Below are 11957 nucleotides of genomic sequence, written 5' to 3'. Positions count from 1 at the left end.
ACCTGCTAAAAAATCTGAGATTCCATCAAGCTAGTCCAGTTCCTTGTCTTTAATGTGGACGGATTAGGGATCTCTGGGGGCAGCAGAGGGGCCCCAGGTCCATCAGATGTTGGGGATGGTTCTGGTTGGTGTTCTTTTATTCAACAATATATGAAACACCTGCTACATGCAGGCACTTCCTGAGACAATTAACATAACTCAGTAAAGGAAGAAGATACAGTCCCTGGGCCTCAACTGTAATCAGAGAGTCAGTCACACTAGACATCATTTATAGGTCCCATCTCCATATGTCACAAATGATATGCTCATGACCTTCTCTGCGTCTGGAGGCATCTATGCAAGTACTGACCAAGATGATGAATTTCAGGACCATATAAAAAGTGAGTAATCTTTGCATCCGGAAGGAGGGCCTCCTGTCTCTACAGAACGGCGTAGTGCGGGTACAGGGCTGCGGGTGGTCAGGGCCTGACAGAACCCCGCACCTCGCACATATATTGATTCCCATGGGAGAGCTTAGGTCTGACGGCTTCCAGGGGCCAAAGAGAAAAGTGGTTGGGGTGCCAGGCCCTCTGGGAAGCAGAGGGGATGCTGGTCTGAGTTGGTCCCCAGAAACCCATCCCCAGCAAAGTCCCATCTTCATCTGTGTGTCCCTGTCCACACCCACCCCTGCTGCCACCATCAGGTCTAGAATAGGACGTGTAGGAGCACCTGCTCACACATTTGCCGCGATCCTCAGTCCTGATACCCAGGGGCATGGAAGGTCGGGGAGGGCTGTGCCCGGGTCTTTTAGGAGAAAACTGTCAGTAGGAAGACAAGACTCACACAGTCTCTGTGTTAAACGGTTTCACAATCTGGCCTGTCATTGCCAGGACAGACACACAGGGGTTGGGGGTGGTGTGGTGCTGTCCCCTGGATGGCAAGCACAGGGGCATAGACCCAAAGGAGGGCGCCGTGGGAGAGTAGTGTGCGAGCCAAGGCCAGGCCCATGACTACTGACCAACCGGTGCCCTCCCCCGGCCCCAGGACCATGCTTTTCATGATGGGAACCTGGCTGCACCAGGTGCAGGATGTTGGCCAGCCCCTGCGCTTTCCCTGTTGGAGGCTGAACTTGACCTTCCTACCCATCCGCTTGGTCAGGCCTGCTGGGTCATGGCCACAAGCTTCAAGTCCACCTTCAGCATCTAGTGTTCATGGGGCAGAGCGAGAAGCAAGGGGACTGCAGTCTGGGATGATAGTCCGGGGTGGGGCCAGGGGCGAGGGTTCCGTCTAAGGCGATAGCATCTTTCCTGACTTTGGAAAGCCTCGGGGAAGCCAGGCACGTCCACACCAGTGCCAGCGCCGCAGCAAAGGCCAGCCCCGGGCTAGAGCCAGCTCCAGCTCTAATCCTGCCACCTGTGTGAGGGCCGGAGACAGTGTCACCTGTGTTGTCCCTGCAGGTGGCTGAGTAGTTGACTCTGATGCACGCAGTGAACCTCTTAGGGCAGGCGGGCTGGTGTTCCTTCTGACGTCAGCTGTCCCAGACCTGCATGCCCTGACATGGAATCCATGATCTGGGCCCGCATCCCAGTTCCTTCACTTACTTGCTGTGTGACTGAGGCAACTTTCTTGACCCCCAAACCCTTCGTGTCTACACGGGGACAATAGAGCTGGACACTCAGAGCGCCTGCCAGGCAGAAGGGCCGAGCAGATCAATGAGGTGAGTGAGGCCCCGCCTGCTGGTGGGGGAGGTCAGCTCACTGAGGTGCTGCCTGATCCTTGGGTGTCTCACCCATTTGCTCAGGAGATGTCAACAGCCTGAGCACATATTAGGCACCTTATGTGTACTTGTCCACATGGGAGACAGACGATCATAGCCTTTAGTTTTATCTGCTGCAAGGGAATGTGCATCTGAATGAGGAGTTGGATCAGAACGGTGATCAGCTTGGGAGGAAGATGCCACTCAGGATGAACAGGTGCTTGGAGGAAGTGAGGCTGCACTGGTGTGGATGCCACTGTCCCTTCCCAGCCAGTTTTGGGTCCTGTGTCATTCTGTGCTGGGCACCCTCAGTGGAAGGGATTTCTGAAAGGCTCAGGTCACACGTTCAGCTTCATGAACGCCAGCTCTGTTCAGTGACTCTGTCTGGAACTGTGGGGAACTGTGACGCTGAGCTGGGGTTGCCAGGGCTGGGTGACATTTCCTGTCCTCTCTGGGATCTGTTCCAGGAGGTGGTGCCCCACCACTGCCTGGGCTCCATCTGTCCTCAAGGGACCTACAGGGGCAAAGAACACCTGTACTCGCCGTTTGTGCCACTGTCTCCCACGTCAACAGCGTGGTCAGTTGTGTCATTTCTACCTTTCTTGGGGACCTGAGCATGATGGCGTAGGACGGGGATAGGGTAGAGGAGCTGTGGATCAAGGTGGCACAGGTGTGCCATGGACAACCCAGGGAATCCCTCTCTGGAGTCAGGGGAACTGCACATCTTTCTTTGCTCTCAAAACTGAAATCTGGGGTCTGACCCCTGCATAGTCCCGGGCCCTTCCTGCCAGAGCCATGCTGACCTCGACTCCCAGTCCCAGTGCTGGGAGGCTTGCTTCCTACCAGCTCCTTCCTTGGGCTGAGCTAGAATTCTCCCTCCTGGGAGGGTTACTCCTCAGGTCCCAGGTGTGCCCTCTCTCGGCTCTCTGTGTCACCCAGGACAGGAGGAGTCAGCGAGGGGACAGAAGCCACAGGCAGCAGCGTGCTCTAGTTCCCCCCTCTCAGCCGAGCCCTCGGGGACTTCTCCTCCTCACATGTCGTTGCATCTGGTCGGCAAAGGCCCTCGCTTCGCCGTCTGGAGAAGGCCTGGGACAGTGCCCTGGTGTGTAGGCCGCTCTCCGTCCGAGCTCCCGGGTGGACCAGGAGCCCCTGTGTCACTGGCACTGCCCTCAGTCAGCTGGGACCTCCTGGGAGGCAGCAGGCTGGGGGCGGGGCCTGACCTGGTTGGCGGGGTCTCTGGTTCTCCCCGGACTTTAGGTCAGCGGTCCTGCTTCAGGAACCACATTCATTAAACGTCAGACCCCGAGCTGAGCCAAACGGGAGATTTTCAAGTGTATCTTTTGCATCAGGAGAACTTTGTCCTGAAACCAACGCTGGTCGAAACAGATCTGCTTTGTAGAAGTGGGAATGGAGGCCCCAGGTAGCAACATGAGCGTCCCCTGCTCAGTCCCACGAGACCTCCGGGCTCAGGGGACCCAGTGAAACCCTTGTCTAGGCTGGTCGGATCTTCTGGCTACTTAGATAAAAGCGATTTGCCTTTTAAATAAAAGGGTGCCTGTGGGGGAAGGGCCCCAGAATAGAGCGGAGGGGGCAGCTCTGTCCCAGCCTGAGTTCCCCTTCAGAGAACGGGCCTTCCCTCTCCAGCCCAGCGCCCTCCTGGTGCCGCGGAGCCTGCAGGCCTGCGTTGGGTGTTACCAGGCGGCGGCCTGGAAGAGCGGGGGCGGGGGTGGGGGGAGACAGGGGGCAGCATGGGCCTGCGGTTGGAGGGCAGGGGCCACTGACCCTGGGATTGGTTCAAAGCTGGCTCTGGGGGTGACTGGAGTGGTTCTGGTGCCCGGGAGGGGAAGAGAAGGCGAAATGAAGAAAAGGCTACTAAGGGTCCTAGGCGGGTCGGTGTGGGGACCCAGGAGTTGGGGTGGGGGCAGGAGGCCAAGGCTGAGTGGCTACAGAAGAGGGTCCACGGGGGCCCTTGATAGCCAGGCTCCTCACCGCCCGGCGCTGATGGCACAGGGCGCCGTCCTCCTCCTCGAGCACCATCCTCACTTACCTGCAGCTGCTGGACCCTGTGATGGACGACTGTCAGGGGGCGAGTGAGTCTCAAGGTGGGGATGAGGGGTCAGGATTTGGAGATTTGGGGCGAGAGAACCCCACACTGAGACCTTAGTTGTCAATACTAAGCAAACCTCAACCTCAGTCTCTGTCATCAGAGAGGGTTGGGCTGGACGAACGCTGGCCTGAGTCACCCTGTCCTTCCTTCTTTAGAACCCAGAGGCTGGCCCAGGTCCACACCTGTTACTGGGTGTGCCCGCCCCCTGGTGGTCCCTGGCGGTATTGCATCATGAGGGGGCAGGGATGAGGGCTAACGATGGGCTAAACTGGGTGTTTAGAAAAAAAAAAAAATCAGAAAAAGTTCAGAAAACAGTTCTGAAAAAAGTTCTTTTACAGCTGTCAGCCTGGGGAAAAAATCTTAGAAAGGTGTCACAATGACTAGGGTTGAAATTTTAAATAGGTAGCAGTTGGGTACTCTGTTTTGCTTTTTTTTTTTCTGGCAGAACTATCACGTGTTACAACATTGGGAAAACAAATCTGAAGACACCTATAAATACTACAAGTACTGTGTTCTCTAACTCACGGTGCCTCAGCCTCTGCAGGATCGAAATCCTGGGCCAGGTCTTTGTCTGTAGTGGGGCTCTGCAGGATGTTTAGAGTATCCCTGGACTTTACTGACACCTTCCTTGTGACAGCCAGAAATGTCTCCAAAGATTGCTCAGTGTCCCCTTGGGGAACAGTATTGTCTGTGTAGAATGAGTTTTAATACAACAACCTCAAAATATTTTTGTATAATTGTTATAATAGCAATGTATTGAGAAGTGTATGCTAGGCTTTCAAGTGTGACTAGCAGAGCTAAACCGTGGACTATTATGTAAACATGGTAATAATGAATCAGCATCACACTAGTTGATTGGAGAGAAGGCCATAGGAATTGTTGAGTAAGAAGGAGGAGTGGACACATAGAAAAAAAGACTGTACAACACATAAAGAGCATCGCTGATGGTCAGGATGCTGCTCATGCATTTGTATACAAGCATTTGAGTGTGTATGTGTGCATAACATAGGAAGAGAAGTTTAAAAAAATCTAAGAACATATGGTAAAGAGATCATCAGTAGGAGTGAGATTAGGTTAAAAATACGTTTCAAAAGAAGTTTATGAACAAAATCGGCTGAGTATCTAAAATTAACTTATAGAAAGACATAAAATAATATTTTAAGGAGATTAACATGGGTCGCGAATCCCGTAGATTTCCAAGGACTTGGAAATCAAAGAATATAACAGAAGGTTTTTTAAAAAAATGATTTAAACTACCAAGCTCTTTTTGGTGTTTATTTTTAAAAAGACTTTATTTATTTATTTTTAGCAAAAACGGAAGGGAGGGAGAAAGAGAGCGAGAGAAACATCAATGTGTGGTTGCCTCTTGTGTGTCCCCAACTGGGGACCTGGCCCGCAACCCAGGCATGTGCCCTGATTGGGAATCCAGCCGGTGACCCTTTGGTTCACAGGCTGGCACTCAATCCATTCAGCCACACCAGCCAGGGATAATAGAAGGGTTTTTAAAAATGCAGAGGAAGCAATCTCTGAGTTAAAATTTCTCATGTAAAGATAGATGGATTTATACTTACCTGGCAGGGGAGATACAATGATCATGAAGGTGGTTTTCCTGGGGGCGAGGCTTATCCATTGCGTTCCAGATGTGCTGACCCCTGGGATTTGCCCAAATGTGGGAAACTTGACTGCAGAATTTGTGGTAGTGGCGGACTGAGTTTATGTTCTTCCCTAAAAAAAAAGATAGATGGATTTAAACAGGATACTTACCGAAGGAAAGGTGATCTTTAGTCAAATGTGAATATAATGGCTGAAGATGTTGCAAAGTTTACAAATAGATGTAATCACAAAAGGCCTCAAGGAACCATAAGGGATAACAGACATAAACACAAGTTAGAGATGTGTATAGAAGATGATTTATTAGCACTAAGTATACAGAAGAACCTTCTGGCATTTGTTCTCATACTTGAAGACAGTGTTCCTAGTTACTCTGTCATTTCAGCTTATTTCAGACAACCTGTATGTATTTATTTCTTTCATTTTCAATGCTCTGGAACAATTAATTTTTTTAAGTGCTGAAAATAATATTAATTTTTAATTTCTCTTTTAAGTGTTCTGACATGATTAGTGTACTTTCTTTTTTAATTTTATTTTTCAATTACAGTTGACATTTAATATTATATTAGTTTCATGTACACAGCATAGTGATTAGACAATCATATGATTTACAAAGTGACCTCCCCCAATATTTTCGGTATCCACCTCGCACCATACTTAGTAACTAAGCTATTATAATAGTATTGACTATATTCCCTATGCTGTACTTTACATCCCTGTGACTATTTTGTAACTATCAATTTGTATTTCTTAATCCCTTCACCTTTTTCAGCTGGCCCTCCAACCCCCTTCCCTTGGGCGACCATTGGTTTGTTTTCTGTATCTATGACAGACAACTGTATTTAAAATCTCTTGTTGGAGGTTCATTTCCCTGTAACCAAGAGAGATTTAAAGGACATGCATGTTTGTGTAGGAAAACTAGTGACTCTGGTTCGCACGAGTGACAGGAACGCGAGCTCTTTCTTCAGTCATTCTTTGATCGTAAAAGATGGGTGGCGTCCTGAGCATGAGGGAGGTGCACGACAGGTAACACTGGTGGCGATCATCCACCATCCCTTCTGTGCTTATGGCAAAATGTGGAAGGGGGAGTATATTGCCTTCATAGCAATGCAAGTAGTCATATTATAGGCAGCACTGGAAGTTTTTAAGCAGACACACAAAGATAGTTCAATAAAAAAAAGAAAATTGCTAATCAGTTCTTCGCCCCATGTATTGTAAACCCCCTTACACGTGGAGACCAATCTTTCATCCTGCTAGATGCAGATCATGAGCAATCACATTTTGCACAGTAATTATACAATTTGGCTTCATGGTATTGAAGTCATCTGTGATTCTAAGGTCTTATTATGTCAACTTTATTAAAATCTGTCGTTCACTGAAGACCTCTGGGAGACATGTATTTGATAATCATTTTGTGAGGGGCTAAGGAGGCATTGTGAACAAGGAGTTGAAGAGGAACAGCTTCCTAATGTGGAGAATAAAATCCAGGGACAGGCTATTAAACACTCTGGTATGTTAGAGTCTTCCTTATCAAGAAGAACAGTTAAGATATAAAGATATATAAAGGAATGTCAGACATAAAAGTGAAAAACAGTGGTCTCAGACTTTCCTGTATTACAAAATTGTATAAATTTCCTTGGTAACTAAGTGTAGTTTTCCCCATAATAGTGCAATTCAGGATGATTATTTTAGTAAAAAAATTATTTGATACGATATATGTCATTTGGGAAAAATTATTCTAAAAAATCCTTGTTGTCTCATTAGGTAAGTGGGATTTTCCAAATACTTCTGATCCATGATGGAAATAAATTTGGGAAAATAGAAAAACACCAAAGGGAAAAGCTGTGGGAGATAAGAGAGAAGAAAGCTTAATAAAATGAGTTTTTGAAATTGAATAGATGAATTAAGGTCAAGGAAATGGAAATTGCAGGAAATGAATAGAAAGTGAAGTTCTACTTCCATAGTCTGAAAGTAATCACAGTATCTGAATCTGAGCCTTTGATCTCTGCAATCATGACCGCTATTTCAGTCTGAGGACAACTGGCCTGTTTGTCATTTCCTTCACAAATAATGCAGTCAGAACCTGTTTGATGTCTCTGTTCCTGAGGCTGTAGATGAAGGGGTTCAGCATGGGTGTGACCACAGTGTACATCACGGAGGCGACTGCACTTGACTGTGAGCTGTGCGTGGCGGCAGAGCTGAGATACACGCCTAGGAGCGTACCATAAAATAAGGAGACAACCGAGAGGTGAGACGCACAGGTGGAAAAGGCTTTACACTTCCCCTGGGCTGATGGGATTGCACGTATGGAGGACACTATCTTGGAATAAGAGTAAAGGACCCCAGCAAAAGGACCACCACCAAGCAGGAGAGCTGAACAATACATCACCATATTATTAAGAAAGGCGTCAGAACAAGCGAGTTGGATCATCTGATTGAGTTCACAGAAAAAGTGGGGGACTTCCAAGGCTGTGAAGGACAGCCTCAATGCCAATAAACTTTGTAACAAGGAATTCAAGATACTTATTACCCAGGATATCAGAACCAGCATTCTGCAGAGATGGGGGTTCATGATGACCGTGTAGTGCAGAGGGTGACAGATGGCCACATATCGGTCATAGGCCATCATGGTCAAGAGAAGTATGTCCAACGCTGCAAAGAGTATAAGAAAATAAATCTGGGTGATGCAGCCTGCATAGGTGATGGCTTTGCTCTGTGTTTGGATGTTCACCAGCATCTTCGGGACGGTGGTGGAGGTGAAGCAGATGTCAGCCAAGGACAGGTTGCAGAGGAAGAAGTACATGGGCGTGTGGAGGCGGGCGTCTGAGCTGACGGCCAGGATGATGAGCAGGTTTCCCAGCACAGTGACCAGGTACATGGAGAGGAACAGCCCAAACAGGAGGGGCTGCAGTTCCGGTGCCTCTGAAAGTCCCAGGAGAAGGAATTCTGCAATTAGGGTATCATTGCCTGGTCCCATGTGGTGGAGGTGACTAGAAGGAAAGAGGAAAATAATATGAGTAATTCATAAAAGTGTGGAAATGCTACAATTTATATTGTCAGTAAAAAAATTAATTTTAATATATTGTGTATAGATATGGTCCCCTTTTGGGAAATTTATGGTGTCACCTGTGATAACGAAACGTTTTTAAAAAAAGTTTTTAAATATTTTTATTGTTACAATGCATTTGTCTCAATTTAGCTGCCACTACTCTCCCCTGCCCCACCCACCCCCAAAACTTTTGTATCAATCATGTTTTCACCTAAGGTATCATGTATTCTACATTTTCAGTGAGACGTTTTTCATGTATTTCAGAAATGTATATTGAATGCAACCATGTTTCTGTGCTGTACAGACTGTGAGCATAGGGTGCTGAAGAACAGAAGTTCCTAGAAGTCAATGATGAATAAGAAGACAAAAGCAAACAATAAGAATATATAACATTTTAGATGGTGACAGGTGGAAGTCAAATAGCGGGGTGCCCATCAATAGATGAATGGGAAATGAATGTGGTGTATGTATATAACATACATATACAGGGTGAGGCAAAATAGGTATGCAGTTGTTCGTATGGATAATAATACTATAATTAATAAGTAATACAAGAATAGACTCTGTGTTTCACATACTGAAAATGTAGAAACAGAAGCAATAAAAAAATGACATCTTGTCACTTGCAACCACATGGATGGGCCTAGAGGGCATTATGCTAGTGAAATAAGTCAGACAAAGATAGGCACATGCCATATTCTTAGTGTAGAATTTAAAACAAAACAAAAGAAAACAAACTCATAGATACACAGAAGAAAGAGATGGTTGCCAGAAGGGCGGGGGAGAGGAAATGGGTGAAAACGGTGAAGGGCAGTAAGAAGTACACACTTTCAATATAAAATAAATAGGCCATGGATATGTGGTGTATTGCCTGGGAATATAGTCAGGAACATCTTATTAAGTTTGGTTGGTGACCAACGGTTACTAGACTCATGCTGGCGATCACCGGGTAGGGTATGTGAATCACTACGTTGTACCCCTGAAATTAATATAATATTTATGCTAACTACATTTTGATAAGAAATAAAAAAAAGTTGTAATTGCTTAAAATATGTTTAAAACATATAAGAGAAAGGAACAAAAAGAGATAAAATGGATGAGGAGGTAAAAAAGATCTAATAAGCTCAGGTTTGAGGAAGAAAAGTCTTCCTTGGTTCTGGCAGCATTTGAACCCTAAACACATTCCCCTGACACCCAGCAAAAATAATGAGAGAACAAAAATAAACTTGTCTAGAGGACAAGAGAGGTGATACCGTCATGTTTCACTTTCCAAAGCAAAAGGATGAACCAACACTTCTGAAAGAAAACATGTGAAGTGTAACAGAAGTTGGTCGTTTTTAAAATCAAGCAGTAGAAGACTTGTGTTCTCTGTACCTATGTTGTAATTATTTGACCAGTTCATTTTTATATGGTTTGACAGGGGTTGAGGTTAGGCCCTTTCTTCCTATTCTTATGTGGCATGTTTTCCATTACTTCTTGGACTTTGGGTTTGATCTCTTTTGTGACAAACCCAGTTGGTGCACCTGGTCCTGGTTCAGACTTTTGTCCAACCCGCAGAACCTCCACAGAGCGCGCTGCATAAACCCTGTCTCTGTCATGACAGCTCTGCCTCTTGGTGCCGAACAGCTTTCTTTTTATGATTCAGCCTAAGGACATTATTTTAAACACACATTTATCTCATTGTTCTCTGCCCTCACAGTTATACTGCATGATGCAAAAGCTCAGGGACCTCACCTGCTTTGTGCACGTTTGGATTTTCCACAAAGGTATGTGAATAGATGTCAACTTGGACAGAAACAAAATTGAGGATATGAAGATGAGGAAATAATGAGACCAAGTTAAAACAAGTAGTTTCAAAACATCTCTGGTAAGCAAAATTGAATGGGAAATCAAATACTAACTGAAACAAGGCATAAAATAGCGATAATTTAATGGTCTCAACATGGTTTATAATTAAACACGCAAAGATGTGGACATAAAAGAATTTACTATAAAACAGTGATAATTTAATGATGTCAACAAGATTTGTAATTAAGCACGAAAGACCTGGAGATAAAGGAATTTACTATGCAACGTTCCTTGCGTGTTCTGGCACAGAGCAGATGCTGCTCTTAGTCTGTTTAATGGTTCCAGAGGCAGGTGTCAGTAAATGTGAACGTTTAGTATATGGCAAAATAGTCATTCAATGAAACATTTATTATTCCACTTTAGATTTATTAAATTTTTTTTTTCATGAGAATACTCAGCATGAGAGAAGACACTGTAATGTCTGACTCAGTAACTGCTGCTGCAAGGTGCTGTCTGCCTCACTGAATGGATCCTTCGATGAATACAACACATGCTCAGGTGCACTCCCCGGTAGACATTTAGCACAAACGCTCTCACTCACTACACTGCTCTCCACACCTAATGTCTGTTTCCTTCTCCCTGAACAGCAAAACTCCTCACGTGTGTTTTTATTTTCCTGCAACCATTTCACGCATCTCATGCATTGTCCAGCGTCACCCCACCGGACCCCCTGTCCCATCCCTTCATTGTCAGCTGTGACCCAGCTGTGCAGATTCAACCAGACACATCTTTCTCAATGTATTCAAAAGTCAATTACAAATTAGCTATTTTACCAAGAAATTGGACACAGCGATCCTTTGTAGGTGGGCTAGGCTGATTGGGGTCGCAGCGGCACAGGTAAAAGTTCTCGGGTTCCAGCCTCCCTGACCCTCTCCTGAGGCACCTACCAGGCTCTCAGAGTCCCCTGGATGGGTTTTCTGAAAGGAAGTTCTCCGTGTGCCGCTCAGAATTGCTGCCGGGACCGTGATGATGGGGACGGAAGCTCTGTCCCACACGACGCAGCAGGAAGGAGTGAAGCATCAGTTCCTGAGCCAGACTTGGGAATCAACAGCAACCAACATACTCTCTGTACCCACATACGAGCTGAGGCCCTGCACAGGGAGATATTTACAGCTCTCTTTGTACCTGCTCATTAGGCCCATTTCCCTCGGGTTATTCCCATTCTAAGTACATGATTTCCCTCAGGGCCCCTGGAATTAACCAAGGAAAATTTTCCTAATGATTGTCTGATCCCAAGAGGCCAGATTAGAAGTTAAGTAAAGTTAGTTTTTATTTCTCCTTGTCCATGACCTTCCTGCTTTCGGAGGTCTAACCTCCTCCACCTTATCTCAACCCTGAGATAACATTTGTTCCAATATGTGAGACCTCACCTAGAAAACCATCCGGACCGGGTCCCGCTGACCCTTCAAGCACTGACTTGTGGTGGGGACACAGCCCTGATGTCTCCAGAGCATGGCTGTCCCCTCTGCAATGAGGGCAGAGCTGTGTTCCTTTGACATGCAGTCCTGGCCGCCACACTCTCTTCTTTCCTGACACATTTGTCAGAATAATTAGGAATTTTGTACTTATTTTATAAATTAAGAGCTGTCATTTAGCGCATCATTACA

The 11957-nt window shown here is 46.2% G+C and overlaps 1 non-coding gene and 1 pseudogene across 1 annotated transcript; one reads left to right on the top strand and one right to left on the bottom strand.

Annotated features, from left to right (window-relative positions):
* Positions 1-5405: 5405 nt before the first annotated feature.
* Positions 5406-5570, top strand: LOC129062587 (U1 spliceosomal RNA). The gene has a single exon (XR_008528299.1). It is a non-coding gene; the product is annotated as a U1 spliceosomal RNA (small nuclear RNA).
* A 1903-nt stretch (positions 5571-7473) lies between these two features.
* On the bottom strand, positions 7474-11370 carry LOC129062583 (putative olfactory receptor 7A2; annotated as a pseudogene).
* Positions 11371-11957: the final 587 nt, after the last annotated feature.

Source organism: Pteronotus mesoamericanus, unplaced genomic scaffold, assembly GCF_021234165.1.
Source record: "Pteronotus mesoamericanus isolate MK-2021 breed Mesoamerican mustached bat unplaced genomic scaffold, CSHL_Meso_final scaffold_827, whole genome shotgun sequence".
NCBI classification, from domain to species: Eukaryota; Metazoa; Chordata; class Mammalia; order Chiroptera; family Mormoopidae; genus Pteronotus; species Pteronotus mesoamericanus.
This window is presented reverse-complemented; position numbering and strand designations above follow the sequence as displayed.